This window comes from Schistocerca americana, chromosome 10, assembly GCF_021461395.2.
Source record: "Schistocerca americana isolate TAMUIC-IGC-003095 chromosome 10, iqSchAmer2.1, whole genome shotgun sequence".
Taxonomy (NCBI): domain Eukaryota; kingdom Metazoa; phylum Arthropoda; class Insecta; order Orthoptera; family Acrididae; genus Schistocerca; species Schistocerca americana.
In genome coordinates this window covers 42,928,947-42,956,294 of record NC_060128.1, presented here as the reverse complement: position 1 = coordinate 42,956,294, position 27,348 = coordinate 42,928,947, and positions in this window count along the sequence as shown.

Here is a 27,348-nt window from a genome sequence, read left to right as displayed (position 1 = left end):
TACTTATGTCGGCATTGTGCCTTTTGTATTAAATTTAGATGCAATTTCTGTGTTTCATCGTCAATAAGAAGGCCCAAGGGATACAGTAAACCTGAAGTGAAACATCGTAATCTAAAACTGGACTCACAGGAGAGGTTCAAATCATAGAAAGTGAGAGTGTCAGTCCTCTTGTCCTGAAGTCGGCTTTGTGCCTTTTGTATTTTATTTGGTTGCAATTTCTGTGTTTCATCGTCAATAAGAATTTCCAAGGGATACAGTAAACCTGAAGTGAAGCATCGGTATCTAAAACTCGACTCACAAGAGAGGTTCAAATCATAGACAGTGAGAGTGTCAGTCCTCTTGTACTTAAGTCGGCATTGTGCCTTTTGTATTAAATTCTTATGCAATTTCTGTCCTTCATCGTCAATAAGAAGGTCCAAGGTACACAGTAAACCTGATGTGAAGCATCGTAATCTAAAACTGGACTCACAGGAGAGGTTCCAATCATGGAAAGTCAGAGTGTCAGTCCTCTTGTACTTAAGTCGGCATTGTGCCTTTGGTATTAAATTCGGATGCAATTTCTGTGTTTCATCGTCAATAAGAAGGTCCAAGGGTTACAGTAAACCTGAAGTGAAGCATCGGAATCGAAAACTGGACTCACAGGAGAGGTTCAAATCGTAGAAAGTGAGAGTGTCAGTCCTCTTGTACTTAAGTCGGCATTGTGAATTTTGCATTAAATTCGTATGCAATTTCTGTGTTTCATCGTCTTTAAGAAGGTCCAAGGGATATAGTAAAAATGAAGTGAAGTATCGGAATCTAAAAGTGGACTCACAGGAAGGGTTCAAATTATAGAAAGTGAGAGTGTCAGTCCTCCTGTACTTAAGTCGGCATTGTGACTTTTGTATTATATTCGGATGCAATTTCTGTGTTTCATCGTCAATAAGAAGTTCCAAGGGATACACTAAACCTGAAGTGAAGCATCGGAATCTAAAACTGGACTGACAGGAGAGGTTCAAATCATAGAAAGTTAGAGTGTCAGTTCTCTTGTTTTTTTGTCGGCATTCTGCCATTTGTATTAAAATCGGATGCAATTTCTGTGTTTTATCGTTAATAAGAAGGTCCAAGGGATACAGTGAACCTGAAGTGAAGCATCGGAATCTAAACCTGGACTCACAGGAGAGGTTCAAATCATAGAAAGTTAGAGTGTCAGTCCTCTTGTACTTAAGTCGGCATTGTGCCTTTCGTATTAAATTCGGATGCAATTTCTGTGTTTCATCGTCAAGAAAAGGTACAGGGCATATAGTAAACCTGAAGTGAAGCATCGGAATCTAAAACTGGACTCACAGGAGAGGTTCAATTCATAGAAAGTTAGAGTGTCAGTCCTCTTGTACTAAGGTCGGCATTGTGACATTTGTATTAAATTCGGATGCAATTTCTGTGTCTCATGGTCAATAAGAAGGTCCAAGGGATACAGTAAACCTGTAGTGAAGCATCGGAATCTAAAACTCTACTCACAGGAGAGGTTCATATCATAGAGAGTTAGAGTGTCAGTCCTTTTGTACTTAAGTCGGCATTGAGACTTTTGTATTAAATTCGGAAGCAAGTTCTGTGTTTCATCGTCAATAAGAAGGTCCAAGGGATACAGTAAACCTGAAGTGAAGAATCAGAATCTAAAACTGGACTCACAGGAGAAGTTCCAATCATAGAAACTTAGAGTGTCAGTCCTCTTGTACATAAGTCGGCATTGTGCCTTTTGTATTAACATCGGATGCAATTTCTGTGTTTCATCGACAATAAGAAGGTCCAAGGGATACAGTAAACATGAAGTGAAGCATCGGAATCTATAACTGAACTCACAGGGGAAGTTCAAATCACAGAAAGTTAGAGTGTCAGTCCTCTTGTACTTAAGTCGGCATTGTGCCTTTTGTATTTAATTCGGGTGCAGTTCTGTGTTTCATCGACAATAAGAAGGCCCAAGGGATACAGTAAGCCTGAAGTGAAACATCGTAATCTAAAACTGGACACACAGGAGAGGTTCAAATCATAGAAAGTTAGAGTGTCAGTCCTCTTGTACATATGTCGGCATTGTGCCTTTTGTATGAAATTTAGATGCAATTTCTGTGTTTCATCGTCAATAAGAAGGCCCAAGGGATACAGTAAACCTGAAGTGAAACATCGTAATCTAAAACTGGATTCACAGGAGAGGTTCAAATCATAGAAAGTGAGAGTGTCAGTCCTCTTGTCCTGAAGTCGGCTTTGTGCCTTTTGTATTTTATTTGGTTGCAATTTGTGTGTTTCATCGTCAATTAGAAGGTCCAAGGGATACAGTAAACCTGAAGTGAAGCATCGGTATCTAAAACTCGACTCACAGGAGAGGTTCAAATCATAGAAAGTGAGAGTGTCAGTCCTCTTGTACTTAAGTCGGCATTGTGCCTTTTGTATTAAATTCTTATGCAATTTCTGTCCTTCATCGTCAATAAGAAGGTCCAAGGCACACAGTAAACCTGATGTGAAGCTTCGTAATCTAAAACTGGACTCACAGGAGAGGTTCCAATCATGGAAAGTCAGAGTGTCAGTCCTCTTGTACTTAAGTCGGCATTGTGCCTTTTGTATTAAATTCGGATGCAATTTCTGTGTTTCATCGTCAATAAGAAGGTCCAAGGGTTACAGTAAACCTGAAGTGAAGCATCGGAATCGAAAACTGGACTCACAGGAGAGGTTCAAATCGTAGAAAGTGAGAGTGTCAGTCCTCTTGTACTTAAGTCGGCATTGTGAATTTTGCATTAAATTCGTATGCAATATCTGTGTTTCATCGTCAATAACAAAGTCCAAGTGATACAGTAAACCTGAAATGAAGCATCGTAATCTAAAACTGGACTCACAGGAGAGGTTCAAATCATAGAAAGTGAGAGTGTCAGTCCTCTGGTCCTTAAGTCGGCATTGTGCCCTTTGTATTAAATTCGGATGCAATTTCTGTGTTTCATCGTTAATGAGAAGGTCCAAGGGATACATTAAATCTGAAGTGAAGCATCAGAATCGAAAAGTGGACTCACAGGAGAGGATCAAATCATTGAAAGTTAGAGTGTCAGTCCTCTTGTACTTAAGTAGGCATTGTGCCTTTTGTATTAAAATCGGATGCATTTTCTGTGTTTCATCGTTAATAAGAAGGTCCAAAGGATACAGTAAACCTGAAGTGAAGCATCGGAATCTAAAACTGGACTCACGGGAGAGGTTCAAATCATAGAATGTTAGAGTGTCAGTCCCCTTGTACTTCAGTCGGCATTGTGACTTTTGTATTAAATTCGGATGCAATTTCTGTGTTTCATCGTCTTTAAGAAGGTCGAAGGGATATAGTAAAAATGAAGTGAAGTATCGGAATCTAAAACTGGACTCACAGGAAGGGTTCAAATTATAGAAAGTGAGAGTGTCAGTCCTCCTGTACTTAAGTCGGCATTGTGACTTTTGTATTATATTCGGATGCAATTTCTGTGTTTCATCGTCAATAAGAAGTTCCAAGGGATACACTAAACCTGAAGTGAAGCATCGAAATCTAAAACTGGACTGCCAGGAGAGGTTCAAATCACAGAAAGTTAGAGTGTCAGTTCTCTTGTTTTTTTGTCGGCATTGTGCCATTTGTATTAAAATCGGAAGCAATTTCTGTGTTTTATCGTTAATAAGAAGGTCCATGGGATACAGTGAACCTAAAGTGAAGCATCGGAATCTAAACCTGGACTCACAGGAGAGGTTCAAATCATAGAAAGTTAGAGTGTCAGTCCTCTTGTACTTAAGTCGGCATTGTGCCTTTTGTATTAAACTCGGATGCAATTTCTGTGTTTCATCGTCAAGAAAAGGTACAGGGCATACAGTAAACCTGAAGTGAAGCATCGGAAACCAAAACTGGACTCACAAGAGAGGTTCAAATCATAGAAAGTTAGAGTGTCGGTCCTCTTGCACTTAAGTCGGCATTGTGCCTTTTGTGTTAGATTCGGATGCAATTTCTGTGTTTCAACGTTAATAAGAAGGTCCAAGGGATACAGTAAACCTGAAGTGAAGCATCGGAATCGAAAACTGGACTCACAGGGGAGGTTCAAATCATAGAAAGTTAGAGTGTCAGTCCTCTTGTACTTATGTCGGCATTTTGGCTATTGTATTAAATTCGGATGCAATTCCTGTGTTTCATCGTCAATAAGAAGGTCCAAGGGATACAGTAAACATGAAGTGAAGCAGCGGAATCTAAAACTTGACTCACGTGAGAGGTTCAAATCATAGAAAGTTCGAGTGGCAGTCCTCTTGTACTTAAGTCGTCATTTTGGCTATTGTATTAAATTCGGATGCAATTCCTGTGTTTCATCGTCTATGATTCGAACTTCTCCTGTGAGTCCAGTTTTAGATTCTGATTCTTCACTTCAGGTTTACTGTATCCCTAGGACCTTCTTATTGACGATGAAACACAGAAATTGCATTCGAATTTAATACAAAAAGCACAATGCCGACTTAAGTACAAGAGGACTGACACTCTAACTTTCTTTGATTTGAACCTCTCTTGTGAGTCCAGTTTTAGATTTCGATGCTTCACTTCAGGTTTACTGTATGCCTTGTACCTTCTTATTGACGATGAAGGACAGAAATTGCATAAGAATTTAATACAAAAGGCACAATGCCGACTTAAGTACAAGAGGACTGACACTCTAACTTTCTATGATTTGAGCCTCTCCTGTGAGTCCAGGTTTAGATTCCGATGCTTCACTTCAGGTTCACTGTATCCCTTGGACCTTCTTATTAACGATAAAACACAGAAATTGCAACCAAATTCGGATGCAATTTCTGTGTTTCATCGTCAAGAAAAGGTACAGATCATACAGTAAACCTGAAGTGAAGCATCGGAATCTAAAACTGGACTCACAAGAGAGGTTCAAATCATAGAAAGTTAGAGTGTCAGTACTCTTGTACTTAAGTCGGCATTGTGCCTTTTGTGTTAGATTCGGATGCAATTTCTGTGTTTCAACTTTTATAAGAAGGTCCAAGGCATACAGTAAACCTGAAGTGAAGCATCGAAATCTAAAACTGGACTCACAAGAGAGGTTCAAATCATAGAAAGTTCGAGTGGCAGTCCTCTTGTACTTAAGTCGTCATTTTGGCTATTGTATTAAATTCGGATGCAATTCCTGTGTTTCATCGTCTATGATTCGAGCTTCTCCTGTGAGTCCAGTTTTAGATTCTGATTCCTCACTTCAGGTTTACTGTATCCCTAGGACCTTCTTATTGTCGATGAAACACAGAAATTGCATTCGAATTTAATACAAAAGGCACAATGCCGACTTAAGTACAAGAGGACTGACACTCTAACTTTCTATGATTTGAACCTCTCTTGTGAGTCCAGTTTTAGATTTCGATGCTTCACTTCAGGTTTACTGTATGCCTTGTACCTTCTTATTGACGATGAAGGACAGAAATTGCATAAGAATTTAATACAAAAGGCACAATGCCGACTTAAGTACAAGAGGACTGACACTCTAACTTTCTATGATTTGAGCCTCTCCTGTGAGTCCAGGTTTAGATTCCGATGCTTCACTTCAGGTTCACTGTATCCCTTGGACCTTCTTATTAACGAAAAAACACAGAAATTGCAACCAAATTTAGTACAAAAGGCACAAAGTCGACTTCAGTACAAGAGGACTGACACTCTAACTTTCTATGATTTGAGCCTCTCCTGTGAGTCCAGTTTTAGATTCCGATGCTTCACTGCAGGTTTACTGTATCCCTTGGACCTTCTTATTGTCGATGAAACACAGAAACTGCACCTGAATTTAATACAAAAGGCACAATGCCGACTTAAGTACAAGAGGACTGACACTCTAACTTTCTGTGATTTGAACTTCCCCTGTGAGTTCAGTTATAGATTCCGATGCTTCACTTCAGGTTTACTGTATCCCTTGGACCTTCTTATTGTCGATGAAACACAGAAATTGCATCCGAATTTAATACAAAAGTCTCAAAGCCGACTTAAGTACAAGAAGACTGACACTCTAACTCTCTATGATTTGAACTTATCCTGTGAGTACAGTTTCAGATTCCGATGCTTCACTTCAGGTTTACTGTATCCCTTGGACCCTCTTATTGACGAAGAAACACAGAAATTGCATCCGAATTTAATACAAATGTCACAATGCCGACTTAAGTACAAGAGGACTGACACTCTAACTTTCTATGATTTGAACCTGTCCTGTGATTCCAGATTTAGATTCCGATACTTCACTTCATGGTTAGTGTATCCCTTGGACCTTCTTATTGACGATGAAACACAGAAATTGCATCCGATGTTAATACAAAAGGCACAATGCCGACTTATGTACAAGAGGACTGACACTATAACTTTCAATGATTTGAACCTCTCCTGTGAGTCCAGTTTTAGATTCCGATGCTTCACTTCAGGGTTACTGTATTCCTTGGACCTTCTTTTTGACGATGAAACACAGAAATTGCATCCGATGTTAATACAAAAGGCACAATGCCGACTTATGTACAAGAGGACTGACACTCTAACTTTCTATGATTCGAACTTCTCCTGTGAGTCCAGTTTTAGATTCTGATTCTTCACTTCAGGTTTACTGTATCCCTTGGACCTTCTTATTGACGATGAACCACAGAAATTGCATCCGAATTTAATACAAAAGTCACAATGCCGACTTAAGTACAAGCGGACTGACTCTCTCACTTTCTACGATTTGAACCTCTCCTGTAAGTCCAGTTTTCGATTCCGATGCTTCAATTCAGGTTTACTGTATCCCTTGGGCCTTCGTATTGCCGATGAAACACAGAAATTGCATCCGAATTTAATACAAAAGTCACAATGCCGACTTAAGTACAAGAGGACTGACACTCTAACTTTCTATGATTTTAACCTCTCCTGTGAGTCCAGTTTTAGTTTCCGATGCTTCACTTCAGGTTTACTGTATCCCTTGGACCTTCGTATTGACGATGAAACACAGAAAATGCATCCGAATTTAATACAAAAGTCTCAATGCCGACTTAAATACAAGAGGACTGACACCCTAACTCTCTATGATTTGAACATCTCCTGTGAGTACAGTTTTAGATTCCGATGCTTCACTTCAGGTTTACTGTATCCCTTGGACCTTCTTATTGACGATGAAACACAGAAATTGCATCCGAATTTAATACAAAAGTCACAATGCCGACGTAAGTACAAGAGGACTGACTCTCTAACTTTCTATGAATTGAACCTCTCCTGTGAGTCCAGTTTTAGGTTCCGATGCTTCACTTCATGTTTATTGTATCCCTTGGACCTTCTTATTGACGATGAAACACAGGAATTGCATCAGAATTGAATACAATTGCCAAAATGCCGACTTAAGTACAAGAGGACTGACACTCTAACTTTCTATGATTTGAACATCTCCTGTGAGTCCAGTTTTGGATTCCGATGCTTCACTTCAGGTTTACTGTTTCTGTGTTTCATCGACAATAAGAAGGTCCAAGGGATACAGTAAACCTGAAGTGAAGCATCGGAATCTAGAACTGGACTCACAGGAGAGATTCAAATCATAGAAAATTAGAGTGTCAGCCCTCTTGTACTTAAGTCGGCATTGTGCCTTTTTGTATTAAATTTAGATGCAATTTCTGTGTTTCATCGTCAATAAGAAGGCCCAAGGGATACAGTAAACCTGAAGTGAAACATCGTAATCTAAAACTGGACTCACAGGAGAGGTTCAAATCATAGAAAGTGAGAGTGTCAGTCCTCTTGTACTGAAGTCGGCTTTGTGCCTTTTGTATTAAATTTGGTTGCAATTTCTGTGTTTCATCGTCAATAAGAAGGTCCAAGGGATACAGTAAACCTGAAGTGAAGCATCGGAATCGAAAACTGGACTCACAGGAGAGGTTCAAATCGTAGAAAGTGAGAGTGTCATTCCTCTTGTACTTAAGTCTGCATTGTGAATTTTGCATTAAATTCGTATGCAACTTCTGTATTTCATCGTCAATAAGAAGGTCCAAGGGATACAGTAAACCTGATGTGAAGCATCGTAATCTAAAACTGGACTCACAGGAGAGGTTCCAATCATGGAAAGTCAGAGTGTCAGCCCTCTTGTACTTAAGTCGGCATTGTGCCTTTTGTATTAAATTCGGATGCAATTTCTGTGTTTCATCGTCAATAAGAAGGTCCAAGGGTTACAGTAAACCTGAAGTGAAGCATCGGAATCGAAAACTGGACTCACAGGAGAGGTTCAAATCGTTGAAAGTGAGAGTGTCAGTCCTCTTGTACTTAAGTCGGCATTGTGAATTTTGCATTAAATTCGTATGCAGTTTCTGTGTTTCATCGTCAATAAGAAGGTCCAAGGGATACAGTAAACCTGAAGTGAAGCATCGTAATCTAAAAGTGGACTCACAGGAGAGATTCAAATCATAGAAAGTGAGAGTGTCAGTCCTCTCGTACTTAAGTCGGCATTGTGCCCTTTGAATTAAATTCGGATGCAATTTCTGTGTTTCATCGTCTTTAAGAAGGTCCAAGGGATATAGTAAAAATGAAGTGAAGTATCGGAATCTAAAACTGGACTCACAGGAAGGGTTCAAATTATAGAAAGTGAGAGTGTCAGTCCTCCTGTACTTAAGTCGGCATTGTGACTTTTGTATTATATTCGGATGCAATTTCTGTGTTTCATCGTCAATAAGAAGTTCCAAGGGATACACTAAACCTGAAGTGAAGCATCGAAATCTAAAACTGGACTGACAGGAGAGGTTCAAATCATAGAAAGTTAGAGTGTCAGTTCTCTTGTTTTTTTGTCGGCATTGTGCCATTTGTATTAAAATCTGAAGCAATTTCTGTGTTTTATCGTTAATAAGAAGGTCCAAGGGATACAGTGAACCTAAAGTGAAGCATCGGAATCTAAACCTGGACTCACAGGAGAGGTTCAAATCATAGAAAGTTAGAGTGTCAGTCCTCTTGTACTTAAGTCGGCATTGTGCCTTTTGTATTAAACTCGGATGCAATTTCTGTGTTTCATCGTCAAGAAAAGGTACAGGGCATACAGTAAACCTGAAGTGAAGCATCGGAATCTAAAACTGGACTCACAAGAGAGGTTCAAATCATAGAAAGTTAGAGTGTCACTCCTCTTGCACTTAAGTCGGCATTGTGCCTTTTGTGTTAGATTCGGATGCAATTTCTGTGTTTCAACGTTAATAAGAAGGCCCAAGGGATACAGTAAACCTGAAGTGAAGCATCGGAATCCAAAACTGGACTCACAGGGGAGGTTCAAATCATAGAAAGTTAGAGTGTCAGTCCTCTTGTACTTATGTCGGCATTTTGGCTATTGTATTAAATTCGGATGCAATTCCTGTGTTTCATCGTCAATAAGAAGGTCCAAGGGATACAGTAAACATGAAGTGAAGCATCGGAATCTAAAACTGGACTCACGGGAGAGGTTCAAATCATAGAAAGTTCGAGTGGCAGTCCTCTTGTACTTAAGTCGTCATTTTGGCTATTGTATTAAATTCGGATGCAATTCCTGTGTTTCATCGTCTATGATTCGAACTTCTCCTGTGAGTCCAGTTTTAGATTCTGATTCCTCACTTCAGGTTTACTGTATCCCTAGGACCTTCTTATTGACGATGAAACACAGAAATTGCATTCGACTTTAATACAAAAGGCACAATGCCGACTTAGGTACAAGAGGACTGACACTCTAACTTTCTATGATTTGAACCTCTCTTGTGAGTCCAGTTTTAGATTTCGATGCTTCACTTCAGGTTTACTGTATGCCTTGTACCTTCTTATTGACGATGAAGGACAGAAATTGCATAAGAATTTAATACAAAAGGCACAATGCCGACTTAAGTACAAGAGGACTGACACTCTAACTTTCTATGATTTGAGCCTCTCCTGTGAGTCCAGGTTTAGATTCCGATGCTTCACTTCAGGTTCACTGTATCCCTTGGACCTTCTTATTAACGATAAAACACAGAAATTGCAACCAAATTTAGTACAAAAGGCACAAAGTCGACTTCAGTACAAGAGGACTGACACTCTAACTTTCTATGATTTGAGCCTCTCCTGTGAGTCCAGTTTTAGATTCCGATGCTTCACTTCAGGTTTACTGTATCCCTTGGACCTTCTTATTGTCGATGAAACACAGAAACTGCACCCGAATTTAATACAAAAGGCACAATGCCGACTTAAGTACAAGAGGACTGACACTCTAACTTTCTGTGATTTGAACTTCCCCTGTGAGTTCAGTTATAGATTCCGATGCTTCACTTCAGGTTTACTGTATCCCTTGGACCTTCTTATTGTCGATGAAACACAGAAATTGCATCCGATGTTAATACAAAAGGCACAATGCCGACTTAAGTATAGAAGGACTGACACTCTATCTTTCTATGATTGTAACCGCTCCTGTGAGTCCAGTTTTAGATTCCGATGCCTCACTTCAGGTTTACTGTATTCCTTGGACCTTCTTATTGACGATGAAGCACAGAAATTGCATCCGAATTTAATACAAAAGTCTCAAAGCCGACTTAAGTACAAGAAGACTGGCACTCTAACTCTCTATGATTTGAACTTATCCTGTGAGTACAGTTTCAGATTCCGATGCTTCACTTCAGGTTTACTGTATTCCTTGGACCTTCTTATTGACGAAGAAACACAGAAATTGCATCCGAATTTAATACAAATGTCACAATGCCGACTTAAGTACAAGAGGACTGACACTCTAACTTTCTATGATTTGAACCTGTCCTGTGAGTCCAGATTTAGATTCCGATACTTCACTTCATGGTTACTGTATCCCTTGGACCTTCTTATTGACGATGAAACACAGAAATTGCATCCGATGTTAATACAAAAGGCACAATGCCGACTTATGTACAAGAGGACTGACACTATAACTTTCAATGATTTGAACCTCTCCTGTGAGTCCAGTTTTAGATTCCGATGCTTCACTTCAGGGTTACTGTATTCCTTGGACCTTCTTTTTGACGATGAAACACAGAAATTGCATCCGATGTTAATACAAAAGGCACAATGCCGACTTATGTACAAGAGGACTGACACTCTAACTTTCTATGATTCGAACTTCTCCTGTGAGTCCAGTTTTAGATTCTGATTCTTCACTTCAGGTTTACTGTATCCCTTGGACCTTCTTATTGACGATGAACCACAGAAATTGCATCCGAATTTAATACAAAAGTCACAATGCCGACTTAAGTACAAGCGGACTGACTCTCTCACTTTCTACGATTTGAACCTCTCCTGTAAGTCCAGTTTTCGATTCCGATGCTTCAATTCAGGTTTACTGTATCCCTTGGGCCTTCGTATTGCCGATGAAACACAGAAATTGCATCCGAATTTAATACAAAAGTCACAATGCCGACTTAAGTACAAGAGGACTGACACTCTAACTTTCTATGATTTTAACCTCTCCTGTGAGTCCAGTTTTAGTTTCCGATGCTTCACTTCAGGTTTACTGTATCCCTTGGACCTTCTTATTGACGATGAAACACAGAAAATGCATCCGAATTTAATACAAAAGTCTCAATGCCGACTTAAATACAAGAGGACTGACACCCTAACTCTCTATGATTTGAACATCTCCTGTGAGTCCAGTTTTGGATTCCGATGCTTCACTTCAGGTTTACTGTTTCTGTGTTTCATCGACAATAAGAAGGTCCAAGGGATACAGTAAACCTGAAGTGAAGCATCGGAATCTAGAACTGGACTCACAGGAGAGATTCAAATCATAGAAAATTAGAGTGTCAGCCCTCTTGTACTTAAGTCGGCATTGTGCCTTTTGTATTAAATTTAGATGCAATTTCTGTGTTTCATCGTCAATAAGAAGGCCCAAGGGATACAGTAAACCTGAAGTGAAACATCGTAATCTAAAACTGGACTCACAGGAGAGGTTCAAATCATAGAAAGTGAGAGTGTCAGTCCTCTTGTACTGAAGTCGGCTTTGTGCCTTTTGTATTAAATTTGGTTGCAATTTCTGTGTTTCATCGTCAATAAGAAGGTCCAAGGGATACAGTAAACCTGAAGTGAAGCATCGGAATCGAAAACTGGACTCACAGGAGAGGTTCAAATCGTAGAAAGTGAGAGTGTCATTCCTCTTGTACTTAAGTCGGCATTGTGAATTTTGCATTAAATTCGTATGCAACTTCTGTATTTCATCGTCAATAAGAAGGTCCAAGGGATACAGTAAACCTGATGTGAAGCATCGTAATCTAAAACTGGACTCACAGGAGAGGTTCCAATCATGGAAAGTCAGAGTGTCAGCCCTCTTGTACTTAAGTCGGCATTGTGCCTTTTGTATTAAATTCGGATGCAATTTCTGTGTTTCATCGTCAATAAGAAGGTCCAAGGGTTACAGTAAACCTGAAGTGAAGCATCGGAATCGAAAACTGGACTCACAGGAGAGGTTCAAATCGTAGAAAGTGAGAGTGTCAGTCCTCTTGTACTTAAGTCGGCATTGTGAATTTTGCATTAAATTCGTATGCAATTTCTGTGTTTCATCGTCAATAAGAAGGTCCAAGGGATACAGTAAACCTGAAGTGAAGCATCGTAATCTAAAAGTGGACTCACAGGAGAGGTTCAAATCATAGAAAGTGAGAGTGTCAGTCCTCTTGTACTTAAGTCGGCATTGTGCCCTTTGTATTAAATTCGGATGCAATTTCTGTGTTTCATCGTTATTGAGAAGGTCCAAGAGATACATTAAATCTGAAATGAAGCATCAGAATCGAAAAGTGGACTCACAGGACAGGTTCAAATCATTGAAAATTAGAGTGTCAGTCCTCTTGTACTTAAGTAGGCAATGTGCCTTTTGTATTAAAATCGGATGCATTTTCTGTGTTTCATCGATAATAAGGAGGTCCAAAGGATACAGTAAACCTGAAGTGAAGCATCGGAATCTAAAACTGGACTCACAGGAGAGGTTCAAATCATAGAAAGTTAGAGTGTCAGTCCCCTTGTACTTCAGTCGGCATTGTGACTTTTGTAGTATATTCGGATGCAATTTCTGTGTTTCATCGTCAATAAGAAGGTCCAAGGGATACAGTAAACCTGAAGTGAAGCATCGGAATCTAAAACTGGACTGACAGGAGAGGTTCAAATCATAGAAAGTTAGAGTGTCAGTTCTCTTGTTTTTTTGTCGGCATTGTGCCATTTGTATTAAAATCGGATGCAATTTCTGTGTTTTATCGTTAATAAGAAGGTCCAAGGGATACAGTGAACCTGTAGTGAAGCATCGGAATCTAAACCTGGACTCACAGGAGAGGTTCAAATCATAGAATGTTAAAGTGTCAGTCCTCTTGTACTTAAGTCGGCATTGTGCCTTTTGTATTAAATTCGGATGCAATTTCTGTGTTTCATCGTTAATGAGATGGTCCAAGGGATACAGTAAATCTGAAGTGAAGCATCAGAATCGAAAAGTGGACTCACAGGAGAGGTTCAAATCATTGAAAGTTAGTGTGTCAGTACTCTTGTACTTAAGTCGGCATTGTGCCTTTTGTATTAAAATCGGATGTAATTTCTGTGTTTCATCGTTAATAAGAAGGTCAAAGGATACAGTAAACCTGAAGTGAAGCATCGGAATCCAAAACTGGACTCACAGGAGAGGTTCAAATCATAGAAAGTTAGAGTGTCAGTCCTCTTGTACTAAAATCAGCATTGTGACTTTTGTATTAAATTCGGATGCAATTTCTGTGTCTCATCGTCAATAAGAAGGTCAAAGGGATACAGTAAACCTGAAGTGAAGCATCGGAATCTTAAACTCTACTCACAGGAGAGGTTCAAATCATAGCGAGTTAGAGTGTCAGTCCTCTTGTACTTAAGTCGGCATTGAGACTTTTAGATTAAATTCGGAAGCAAGTTCTGTGTTTAATCGTCAATAAGAAGGTCCAAGGGATACAGTAAACCTGAAGTGAAGCATCGGAATCCAAAACTGGACTCACAGGAGAGGTTCAAATCATAGAAAGTTAGAGTGTCAGTCCTCTTGTACTTAAGTCGGCATTTTGGCTATTGTATTAAATTCGGATGCAATTCCTGTGTTTCATCGTCAATACGAAGGTACAAGGGATACAGTAAACATGAAGTGAAGCATCGGAATCTAAAACTGGACTCACAGGAGAGGTTCAAAACATAGAAAGTTCGAGTGGCGGTCCTCTTGTACTTAAGTCGGCATTTTTACTATTGTATTAAATTCGGATACAATTCCTGTGTTTCATCGTCAATAAGAAGGTCCAAGGGATACAGTAAACCTGAAGTGAAGCATCGGATTCTAAAACTGGACTCACAGGAGAGGTTCAAATCATAGAAAGTTAGAGTGTCAGTCCTCTTGTACTAAAATCGGCATTGTGACTTTTGTATTAAATTCGGATGCAATTTCTGTGTCTCATCGTCAATAAGAAGGTCCAAGGGATACAGTAAACCTGAAGTGAAGCATCGGGATCTAAAACTCTACTCACAGGAGAGGTTCAAATCATAGAGAGTTAGAGTGTCAGTCCTCTTGTACTTAAGCCGGCATTGAGACTTTTGTATTAAATTCGGAAGCAAGTTCTGTGTTTAATCGTCAATAAGAAGGTCCAAGGGATACAGTAAACCTGAAGTGAAGCATCGGAATCTAAAACTGGACTCACATGAGAGGTTCAAATCATAGAAAGTTAGAGTGTCAGTCCTCTTGTACTTAAGTCGGCATTGTGACTTTTGTATTAAATTCAGATGCAATTTCTGTGTTTCATCGGCTATACGAAGGCCCAAGGGATACAGTAAACCTGAAGTGAAGCATCGGAATCGAAAACTGGACTTACAGGAGAGGTTCAAATCGTAGAAAGTGAGAGTGTCAGTCCGCTTGTACTTAAGTCTTCATTGTGACTTTTGTATTAAATTGGGATGCAACTTCTGAGTTTCATCGTCAATAAGAGGGTCCAAGGGATACAGTAAACCTGAAGTGAAGCATCGGAATCTAGACCTGGACTCACAGGAGAGGTTCAAATCATAGAAAGTGAGAGTGTCAGTCCTCTTGTACTGAAGTCGGCTTTGTGCCTTTTGTATTAAATTTGATTGCAATTTCTGTGTTTCATCGTCAATAAGAAAGTCCAAGGGATACAGTAAACCTGAAGTGAAGCATCGGAATCGAAAACTGGACTCACAGGAGAGGTTCAAATCGTAGAAAGTGAGAGTGTCAGTCCTCTTGTACTTAAGTCGGCATTGTGAATTTTGCATTAAATTCGTATGCAATTTCTGTGTTTCATCGTCAATAAGAAGGTCCAAGGGATACAGTAAACCTGAAGTGAAGCATCGTAATCTAAAAGTGGACTCACAGGAGAGGTTCAAATCATAGAAAGTGAGAGTGTCAGTCCTCTTGTACTTAAGTCGGCATTGTGCCCTTTGTATTAAATTCGGATGCAATTTCTGTGTTTCATCGTTATTGAGAAGGTCCAAGAGATACATTAAATCTGAAGTGAAGCATCAGAATCGAAAAGTGGACTCACAGGACAGGTTCAAATCATTGAAAATTAGAGTGTCAGTCCTCTTGTACTTAAGTAGGCAATGTGCCTTTTGTATTAAAATCGGATGCATTTTCTGTGTTTCATCGATAATAAGGAGGTCCAAAGGATACAGTAAACCTGAAGTGAAGCATCGGAATCTAAAACTGGACTGACAGGAGAGGTTCAAATCATAGAAAGTTAGAGTGTCAGTTCTCTTGTTTTTTTGTCGGCATTGTGCCATTTGTATTAAAATCGGATGCAATTTCTGTGTTTTATCGTTAATAAGAAGGTCCAAGGGATACAGTGAACCTTTAGTGAAGCATCGGAATCTAAACCTGGACTCACAGGAGAGGTTCAAATCATAGAGAGTTAGAGTGTCAGTCCTCTTGTACTTAAGTCGGCATTGAGACTTTTGGATTAAATTCGGAAGCAAGTTCTGTGTTTAATCGTCAATAAGAAGGTCCAAGGGATACAGTAAACCTGAAGTGAAGCATCGGAATCCAAAACTGGACTCACAGGAGAGGTTCAAATCATAGAAAGTTAGAGTGTCAGTCCTTTTGTACTTAAGTCGGCATTTTGGCTATTGTATTAAATTCGGATGCAATTCCTGTGTTTCATCGTCAATACGAAGGTACAAGGGATACAGTAAACATGAAGTGAAGCATCGGAATCTAAAACTGGACTCACAGGAGAGGTTCAAAACATAGAAAGTTCGAGTGGCGGTCCTCTTGTACTTAAGTCGGCATTTTTACTATTGTATTAAATTCGGATACAATTCCTGTGTTTCATCGTCAATAAGAAGGTCCAAGGGATACAGTAAACCTGAAGTGAAGCATCGGATTCTAAAACTGGACTCACAGGAGAGGTTCAAATCATAGAAAGTTAGAGTGTCAGTCCTCTTGTACTAAAATCGGCATTGTGACTTTTGTATTAATTTCGGATGCAATTTCTGTGTCTCATCGTCAATAAGAAGGTCCAAGGGATACAGTAAACCTGAAGTGAAGCATCGGGATCTAAAACTCTACTCACAGGAGAGGTTCAAATCATAGAGAGTTAGAGTGTCAGTCCTCTTGTACTTAAGTCGGCATTGAGACTTTTGTATTAAATTCGGAAGCAAGTTCTGTGTTTAATCGTCAATAAGAAGGTCCAAGGGATACAGTAAACCTGAAGTGAAGCATCGGAATCTAAAACTGGACTCACAGGAGAGGTTCAAATCATAGAAAGTTAGAGTGTCAGTCCTCTTGTACTTAAGTCGGCATTGTGACTTTTGTATTAAATTCAGATGCAATTTCTGTGTTTCATCGGCTATACGAAGGCCCAAGGGATACAGTAAACCTGAAGTGAAGCATCGGAATCGAAAACTGGACTTACAGGAGAGGTTCAAATCGTAGAAAGTGAGAGTGTCAGTCCGCTTGTACTTAAGTCTTCATTGTGACTTTTGTATTAAATTGGGATGCAACTTCTAAATTTCATCGTCAATAAGAGGGTCCAAGGGATACAGTAAACCTGAAGTGAAGCATCGGAATCTAGACCTGGACTCACAGGAGAGGTTCAAATCATAGAATGTTAGAGTGTCAGTCCTCCTGTACTTAAGTCGGCATTGTGCTTTTTGTATTCAATTCGGATGCAATTTCTGTGTTTCATCGTCAATAAGAAGGTGCAAGGGATACAGTAAACCTGAAGTGAAGAATCAGAATCTAAAACTGGATTCACAGGAGAAGTTCGAATCATAGAAAGTTAGAGTGTCAGTCCTCTTGTACATAAGTCGGCATTGTGCCTTTTGTATTAACATCGGATGCAATTTCTGTGTTTCATCGTCAATAAGAAGGTCCAAGGGATACAGTAAACCTGAAGTGAAGCATCGGAATCTAAACCTGGACTCACAGGAGAGGCTCAAATCATAGAATGTTAAAGTGTCAGTCCTCTTGTACTTAAGTCGGCATTGTGCCTTTTGTATTAAATTCGGATGCAATTTCTGTGTTTCATCGTTAATGAGAAGGTCCAAGGGATACAGTAAATCTGAAGTGAAGCATCAGAATCGTAAAGTGGACTCACAGGAGAGGTTCAAATCATTGAAAGTTAGTGTGTCAGTACTCTTGTACTTAAGTCAGCATTGTGCCTTTTGTATTAAATTCGGATGCAATTTCTGTGTTACATCGTCAATAAGAAGGTCCTAGGGATACAGTAAACCTGAAGTGAATAATCAGAATCTAAAACTGGACTCACAGGAGAAGTTCGAATCATAGAAAGTTAGAGTGTCAGTCCGCTTGTACATAAGTTGGCATTGTGCCTTTTGTATTAACATCGGATGCAATTTCTGTGTTTCATCGACAATAAGAAGGTCCAAGGGATACAGTAAACCTGAAGTGAAGCATCGGAATCTATAACTGAACTCACAGGGGAAGTTCAAATCACAGAAAGTTAGAGTGTCTGTCCTCTTGTACTTAAGCCGGCATTGTGCCTTTTGTATTAAATTCGGGTGCAGTTTCTGTGTTTCATCGACAATAAGAAAGTCCAAGGATTACAGTAAACCTGAAGTGAAGCATCGGAATCTAAAACTGGACTCACAGGAGAGATTCAAATCATAGAAAGTTAGAGTGTCAGCCCTCTTGTACTTAAGTCGGCATTGTGACTTTTGTATTAAATTTAGATGCAATTTCTGTGTTTCATCGTCAATAAGAAGGCCCAAGGGATACAGTAAACCTGAAGTGAAACATCGTAATCTAAAACTGGACTCACAGGAGAGGTTCCAATCATGGAAAGTTAGAGTGTCAGTCCTCTTGTACTTAAGTCGGCATTGTGCCTTTTGTATTAAATTCGGATGCAATTTCTGTGTTTCGTCGTCAATAAGAAGGTACAAGGGTTACAGTAAACCTGAAGTGAAGCATCGGAATCGAAAACTGGACTCACAGGAGAGGTTCAAATCGTAGAAAGTGAGAGTGTCAGTCCTCTTGTACTTAAGTCGGCATTGTGAGTTTTGCATTAAATTCGTATGCAATTTCTGTGTTTCATCGTCAATTAGAAGGTCCAAGGGATACGGTAAACCTGAAGTGAAGCATCGGAATCTAAAACTGGACTCACAGGAGAGGTTCAAATCATAGAATGTTAGAGTGTCAGTCCTCTTGTACATAAGTCGGCTTTGTGCATTTTGAATTAAATTCGGATGCAATTTCTGGGTTTCATCGTCTTTAAGAAGGTCCAAGGGATATAGTAAAAATGAAGTGAAGCATCGGAATCTAAAACTGGACTGACAGGAGAGGTTCAAATCATAGAAAGTTAGAGTGTCAGTTCTCTTGTTTTTTTGCCGGCATTGTGCCATTTGTATTAAAATCGGATGCAATTTCTGTGTTTTATCGTTAATAAGAAGGTCCAAGGGATACAGTGAACCTGTAGTGAAGCATCGGAATCTAAACCTGGACTCACAGGAGAGGTTCAAATCATAGAAAGTTAGAGTGTCAGTCCTCTTGTACATAAGTCGGCTTTGTGCATTTTGAATTAAATTCGGATGCAATTTCTGTGTTTCATCGTCAAGAAGAAGGTACAAGGCATACAGTAAACCTGAAGTGCAGCATCGGAATCTAAAACTGGACTCACAAGAGAGGTTCAAATCATAGAAAGTTAGAGTGTCAGTCCTCTTGTACTTAAGTCGGCATTGTGCCTTTTGTGTTAGATTCGGATGCAATTTGTGTGTTTCAACGTTAATAAGAAGGTCCAAGGGATACAGTAAACGTGAAGTGAAGCATCGGAATCCAAAACTGGACTCACAGGAGAGGTTCAAATCATAGAAAGTTAGAAAGTCAGTCCTCTTGTACTTAAGTCGGCATTTTGGCTATTGTATTAAATTCGGATGCAATTCCTGTGTTTCATCGTCAATAAGAAGGTCCAAGGGATACAGTAAACATGAAGTGAAGCATCGGAATCTAAAACTGGACTCACAGGAGAGGTTCAAATCATAGAAAGTTCGAGTGGCAGTCCTCTTGTACTTAAGTCGGCATTTTGGCTATTGTATTAAATTCGGATGCAATTCCTGTGTTTCATCGTCAATAAGAAGGTCCAAGGTATACAGTAAACCTGAAGTGAAGCATCGGATTCTAAAACTGGACTCAAGGGAGAGGTTCAAATCATAGAAAGTTAGAGTGTCAGTCCTCTTGTACTTATATCGGCATTGTGACTTTTGTATTAAATTCGGATGCAATTTCTGTGTCTCATCGTCAATAAGAAGGTCCAAGGGATACAGTAAACCTGAAGTGAAGCATCGGAATCCAAAACTCTACTCACAGGAGAGGTTCAAATCATAGAGAGTTAGAGTGTCAGTCCTCTTTTACTGAAGTCGGCATTGTGACTTTTGTATTAAATTCGGATGCAATTTCTGTGTTTCATCGGCTATACGAAGGCCCAAGGAATACTGTAAACCTGAAGTGAAGCATCGGATTCGAAAACTGGACTTACAGGAGAGGTTCAAATCGTAGAAAGTGAGAGTGTCAGTCCGCTTGTACTTAAGTCTTCATTGTGACTTTTGTATTAAATTGGGATGCAAATTCTGAGTTTCATCGTCAATAAGAGGGTCCAAGGGATACAGTAAACCTGAAATGAAGCATCGGAATCTAGACCTGGACTCACAGGAGAGGTTCAAAACATAGAATGTTAGGGTGTCAGTCCTCCTGTACTTAAGTCGGCATTGTGCCTTTTGTATTCAATTCGGATGCAATTTCTGTGTTTCATCGTCAATAAGAAGGTGCAAGGGATACAGTAAACCTGAAGTGAAGAATCAGAATCTAAAACTGGACTCACAGGAGAAGTTCGAATCATAGAAAGTTAGAGTGTCAGTCCTCTTGTACATAAGTCGGCATTGTGCCTTTTGTATTAACATCGGATGCAATTTCTGTGTTTCATCGTCAATAAGAAGGTCCAAGGGATACAGTAAACCTGAAGTGAAGCATCGGAATCTAAACCTGGACTCACAGGAGAGGCTCAAATCATAGAATGTTAAAGTGTCAGTCCTCTTGTACATAAGTCGGCATTGTGCCTTTTGTATTAAATTCGGATGCAATTTCTGTGTTTCATCGTTAATGAGAAGGTCCAAGGGATACAGTAAATCTGAAGTGAAGCATCAGAATCGAAAATTGGACTCACAGGAGAGGTTCAAATCATTGAAAGTTAGTGTTTCAGTACTCTTGTACTTAAGTCGGCATTGTGCCTTTTGTATTAAAATCGGATGTAATTTCTGTGTTTCATCGTTAATAGGAAGGTCAAAGGATATAGTAAACCTGAAGTGAAGCATCGGAATCTAAACCTGAACTCACAAGAGAGGTTCAAATCATAGAAAGTCAGAGTGTCAGTCCTCTTGTACTTAAGTCAGCATTGTGCCTTTTGTATTAAATTCGGATGCAATTTCTGTGTTACATCGTCAATAAGAAGGTCCTAGGGATACAGTAAACCTGAAGTGAAGAATCAGAATCTAAAACTGGACTCACAGGAGAAGTTCGAATCATAGAAAGTTAGAGTGTCAGTCCGCTTGTACATAAGTCGGCATTGTGCCTTTTGTATTAACATCGGATGCAATTTCTGTGTTTCATCGACAATAAGAAGGTCCAAGGGATACAGTAAACCTGAAGTGAAGCATCGGAATCTATAACTGAACTCACAGGGGAAGTTCAAATCACAGAAAGTTAGAGTGTCAGTCCTCTTGTACTTAAGCCGGCATTGTGCCTTTTGTATTAAATTCGGGTGCAGTTTCTGTGTTTCATCGACAATAAGAAAGTCCAAGGGATACAGTAAACCTGAAGTGAAGCATCGGAATCTAAAACTGGACTCACAGGAGAGATTCAAATCAAAGAAAAATTTAGAGTGTCAGCCCTCTTGTACTTAAGTCGGCATTGTGCCTTTTGTATTAAATTTAGATGCAATTTCTGTGTTTCATCGTCAATAGGAAGGCCCAAGGGATACAGTAAACCTGAAGTGAAACACCGTAATCTAAAACTGGACTCACAGGAGAGGTTCAAATCATAGAAAGTGAGAGTGTCAGCCCTCTTGTACTGAAGTCGGCTTTGTGCCTTTTGTATTAAATTTGGTTGCAATTTCTGTGTTTCATCGTCAATAAGAAGGTCCAAGGGATACAGTAAACCTGAAGTGAAGCATCGGAATCTAAAACTCGACTCACAGGAGAGGTTCAAATCATAGAAAGTGAGAGTGTCAGTCCTCTTGTACTTAAGTCGGCAATGTGCCTTTTGTATTAAATTCTTATGCAATTTCTGTCCTTCATCGTCAATAAGAAGGTCCAAGGTACACAGTAAACCTGATGTGAAGCATCGTAATCTAAAACTGGACTCACAGGAGAGGCTCCAATCATGGAAAGTTAGAGTGTCAGTCCTCTGGTACTTAAGTCGGCATTGTGCCTTTTGTATTAAATTCGGATGCAATTTCTGTGTTTCATCGTCAATACGAAGGTACAAGGGTTACAGTAAACATGAAGTGAAGCATCGGAAACGAAAACTGGACTCACAGGAGAGGTTCAAATCGTAGAAAGTGAGAGTGTCAGTCCTCTTGTACTTAAGTCGTCATTGTGAATTTTGCATTAAATTCGTATGCAATTTCTGTGTTTCATCGTCAATAAGAAGGTCCAAGGGATACAGTAAACCTGAAGTGAAGCATCGTAATCTAAAACTGGGCTCACAGGAGAGGTTCAAATCATAGAAAGTGAGAGTGTCAGTCCTCTTGTACTTAAGTCGGCATTGTGCCCTTTGTATTAAATTCGGATGCTATTTCTGTGTTTCATCGTTAATGAGAAGGTCCAAGGGATACATTAAATCTGAAGTGAAGCATCAGAATCGAAAAGTGGACTCACAGGACAGGTTCAAATCATTGAAAATTAGAGTGGCAGTTCTCTTGTACTTAAGTAGGCAATGTGCCTTTTGTATTAAAATCGGATGCATTTTCTGTGTTTCATCGTTAATAAGAGGGTCCAAAGGATACAGTAAACCTGAAGTGAAGCATCGGAATCTAAAACTGGACTCACAGGACAGGTTCAAATCATAGAAAGTTAGAGTGTCAGTCCCCTTGTACTTCAGTCGGCATTGTGACTTTTGTATTAAATTCGGATGCTATATCTGGGTTTCATCGTCTTTAAGAAGGTCCAAGGGATATAGTAAAAATGAAGTGAAGTATCGGAATCTAAAAGTGGACTCACAGGAGTGGTTCAAATTATAGAAAGTGAGAGTGTCAGTCCTCTTGCACTTAAGTCGGCATTGTGACATTTGTAGCATATTCGGATGCAATTTCTGTGTTTCATCGTCAATAAGAAGGTCCAAGGGATACAGTAAACCTGAAGTGAAGCATCGGAATCTATAACTGGACTGACAGGAGCGGTTCAAATCATAGAAAGTTAGTGTGTCAGTCCTCTTGTACTTAAGTCGGCATTGTGCCTTTTGTGTTAGATTAGGATGCAATTTCTGTGTTTCAACGTTAATAAGAAGGTCCAAGGGATACAGTAAACCTGAAGTGAAGCATCGGAATCCAAAACTGGACTCACAGGAGAGGTTCAAATCATAGAAAGTTAGAGTGTCAGTCCTCTTGTACATAGGTGGGCATTTTGGCTATTGTATTAAATTCGGATGCAATTCCTGTGTTTCATCGTCAATAAGAAGGTCCAAGGGATACAGTAAACATGAAGTGAAGCATCGGAATCTAAAACTGGACTCACAGGAGAGGTTCAAATCATAGAAAGTTCGAGTGGCAGTCCTCTTGTACTTAAGTCGGCATTTTGGCTATTGTAATAAAATTCGGATGCAATTCCTGTGTTTCATCGTCAATAAGAAGGTCCAAGGTATACAGTAAACCTGAAGTGAAGCATCGGATTCTAAAACTGGACTCAAGGGAGAGGTTCAAATCATAGAAAGTTAGAGTGTCAGTCCTCTTGTACTAATATCGGCATTGTGACTTTTGTATTCAATTCGGATGCAATTTCTGTGTTTCATCGTCAATAAGAAGGTGCAAGGGATACAGTAAACCTGAAGTGAAGAATCAGAATCTAAAACTGGACTCACAGGAGAAGTTCGAATCATAGAAAGTTATAGTGTCAGTCCTCTTGTACATAAGTCGGCATTGTGCCTTTTGTATTAACATCGGATGCAATTTCTGTGTTTCATCGTCAATAAGAAGGTCCACGGGATACAGTAAACCTGAAGTGAAGCATCGGAATCTAAACCTGGACTCACAGGAGAGGTTCAAATCATGGAACGTTATAGTGTCAGTCCTCTTGTACTTAAGTCGGCATTGTGCCTTTTGTATTAAATTCGGATGCAATTTCTGTGTTTCATCGTTAATGAGAAGGTCCAAGGGATACAGTAAATCTGAAGTGTAGCATCAGAATCGAAAAGTGGACTCACAGGAGAGGTTCAAATCATTGAAAGTTAGTGTGTCAATACTCTTGTACTTAAGTCGGCATTGTGCCTTTTGTATTAAAATCGGATGTAATTTCTGTGTTTCATCGTTAATAAGAAGATCAAAGGATATAGCAAACCTGAAGTGAAGCATCGGAATCTAAACCTGGACTCACAGGAGAGGTTCAAATCATAGGAAAATTAGAGTGTCAGTCCTCTTGTACTTAAGTCGGCATTGTGACTTTTGTATTAAATTCGGATGCAATTCCTGTGTTTCATCGTTAATGAGAAGGTCCAAGGGATACAGTACACCTGAAGTGAAGCATCAGAATCGAAAAGTGGACTCACAGGAGAGGTTCAAATCATAGAAAGTTAGAGTGTCAGTCCTTTTGTACGTAAGTCGGCATTGTGCCTTTTGTATTAAATTTGGACGAAATTTCTGTGTATCATCGTCCAAAGGAAGGTCCAAGAGATACAGTAAGCCTGAAGTTAAGGATCGGAATCCAAAACTGGACTCACAGGAGAGGTTCAAATCATAGAAAGTTAGAGTGTCAGTCCCCTTGTACTTAAGTCGGCATTGTGACTTTTGTATTACATTCGGATGCAATTTCTGTGTTTCATCGTCAACAAGAAGGTCCAAAGGATACAGAACACCTGAAGTGAAGCATCGGAATCTTAAACTGAACTCACAGGAGAGGTTCAAATCATAGAACGTTAGAGTGTCAGTCCCCGTGTACTTCAGTCGGCATTGTGACTTTTGTATTAAATTCGGTTGCAATTTCTGTGTTTCATCATCAATAAGAAGGTCCAAGGGATACAGTAAACCTGAAGTGAAGTATCGGAATCAAAAAGTGGACTCACAGGAGGCGTTCAAATCATAGAAAGTGAGAGTGTCAGTCCTCTTGTACTTAAGTCGGCATTGTGACTTTTGTATTATATTCGGATGCAATTATTGTGTTTCATTGTCAATAAGAAGGTCCAAGGGATACAGTAAACCTGAAGTGAAGCATCGGAATCTAAAACTGGACTGACAGGAGAGGTTCAAATCATAGAAAGTTAGAGTGTCAGTCCTCTTGTACTTATGTCGGCATTGAGACTTTTGTATTAAAATCGGATGCAATTTCTGTGTTTCATCGTCAGTAAGAAGGTCCAAGGGATACAGTAAACCTGAATTGAAGCATCGGAATCGAAAACTGGACTTACAGGAGAGGTTCAAATCGTCGAAAGTGAGAGAGTCAGTCCGCTTGTACTTAAGTCGGCATTGTGACTTTTGTATTAATTTCGGATGCAACGTCTGTGTTTCATCATCAATAAGAAGGTCCAAGGGATACAGTAAACCTGAAGTGAGGCATCGGAATCTAAAACTGGACTCACAGGAGCGGTTACAATCATAGAAAGATAGAGTGTCAGTCCTTTTGTACTTAAGTCGGCATTGTGCCTTTTGTATTCAATTCGGATGCAATTTCTGTGTTTCATCGTCAATAAGAAGGTCCAAGGGATACAGTAAACCTGAAGTGAAGAATCAGAATCTAAAACTGGACTCACAGGAGAAGTTCGAATCATAGAAAGTTAGAGTGTCAGTCCTCTTGTACATAAGTCGGCATTGTGCCTTTTGTATTAACATCGGATGCAATTTCTGTGTTTCATCGTCAAAAAGAAGGGCCAAGGAATACAGTAAGCCTGAAGTGAAGCATCGGAATCTAAAACTGGACTCAAATAGAGGTTCAAATCATTGAAAGTTAGAGTGTCAGTCCTTCTGTACTTAAGTCGGCATTGTGCCTCTTGTATTAAATTCGGATGCAATTTCTGTGTTTCGTCGTCAATAAGAAAGTCCAAGGGATACAGTAAACCTGAAGTGAAGCATCGGAATCTAAAACTGGACTGACAGGAGGGGTTCAAATCATAGAAAGTTAGAGTGTCAGTTCTCTTGTTTTTTTGTCGGCATTGTGCCTTTTGTGTTAGATTCGGATGCAATTTCTGTGTTTCAACGTTAATAAGAAGGTCCAAGGGATACTGTAAACCTGAAGTGAAGCATCGGAATCCAAAACTGGACTCACATAAGAGGTTCAAATCATAGAAAGTTAGTGTCAGTCCTTTTGTACTTAAGTCAGCATTTTGGCTATTGTATTAAATTCGGATGCAATTCCTGTGTTTCATCGTCAAAAAAAAGGTCCAAGGGATACAGTAAACATGAAGTGAAGCATCGGAATCTAAAACTGGACTCACAGGAGAGGTTCAAATCATAGAAAGTTAGAGTGTCAGTCCTCTTGTACAAAGGTCGGCATTGTGACCTTTGTATTAACATCGGATGCAATTTCTGTGTTTCATCGTCAATAAGAAGGTCCAAGGGATACAGTAAACCTGAAGTGAAGCATCGGAATCTAAACCTGGACTCACAGGAGAGGTTCAAATCATAGAATGTTATAGTGTCAGTCCTCTTGTACTTAAGTCGGCATTGTGCCTTTTGTATTAAATTCGGATGCAATTTCTGTGTTTCATCGTTAATGAGAAGGTCCAAAGGATACAGTACATCTGAAGTGAAGCATCAGAATCGAAAAGTGGACTCAAATGAGAGGTTCAAATCATTGAAAGTTAGTGTGTCAGTCCTCTTGCACTTAAGTCGGCATTGTGCCTTTTGTATTAAAATCGGATGCAATTTCTGTGTTTCATCGTTAATAAGAAGGTCAAAGGATACAGTAAACCTGAAGTGAAGCATCGGAATCTAAACCTGGACTCACAGGAGAGGTTCAAATCATAGGAAATTAGAGTGTCAGTCCTCTTGTACTTAAGACGCAATTGTGACTTTTGTATTAAATTCGGATGCAATTCCTGTGTTTCATCGTTAATGAGAAGGTCCAAGAATACAGTAAACCTGAAGTGAAGCATCAGAATCGAAAAGTGGACTCACAGGAGCGGTTCAAATCATAGAAAGTTAGAGTGTCAGTCCTCTTGTACTTAAGTCGGCATTGTGACTTTTGTATTATATTCGGATGCAATTATTGTGTTTCATCGTCAACAAGAAGGTCCAAGGGATACAGTAAACCTGAACTGAAGCATCGGAATCTAAAACTGGACTGACAGGAGAGGTTCAAATCATAGAAAGTTAGAGTGTCAGTCCTCTTGTACTTATGTCGGCATTGTGACTTTTGCATTAAATTCGGATGCAATTTCTGTGCTTCATCGTCAATAAGAAGGTCCAAGGAATACAGTAAACCTGAAGTGAAGCATCGGAATCTAAAACCGGACTCACAGGAGAGGTTCAAATCATAGAAAGTTAGAGTGTCAGTCCTCTTGTACTTATGTCGGCATTGTGAGTTTTGTATCAAATTCGGATGCAATTTCTGTGTTTCATCGTCAATAAGAAGGTCCAAGGGATACAGTAAACCTGAAGTGAAGCAACGGAATCAAAAACTGGACTCACAAGAGAGTTTAAAAACATAGAAAGTTAGAGTGTCAGTCCTCTTGTACTTAAGTCGGCATTGTGACTTTTGTATTAAAT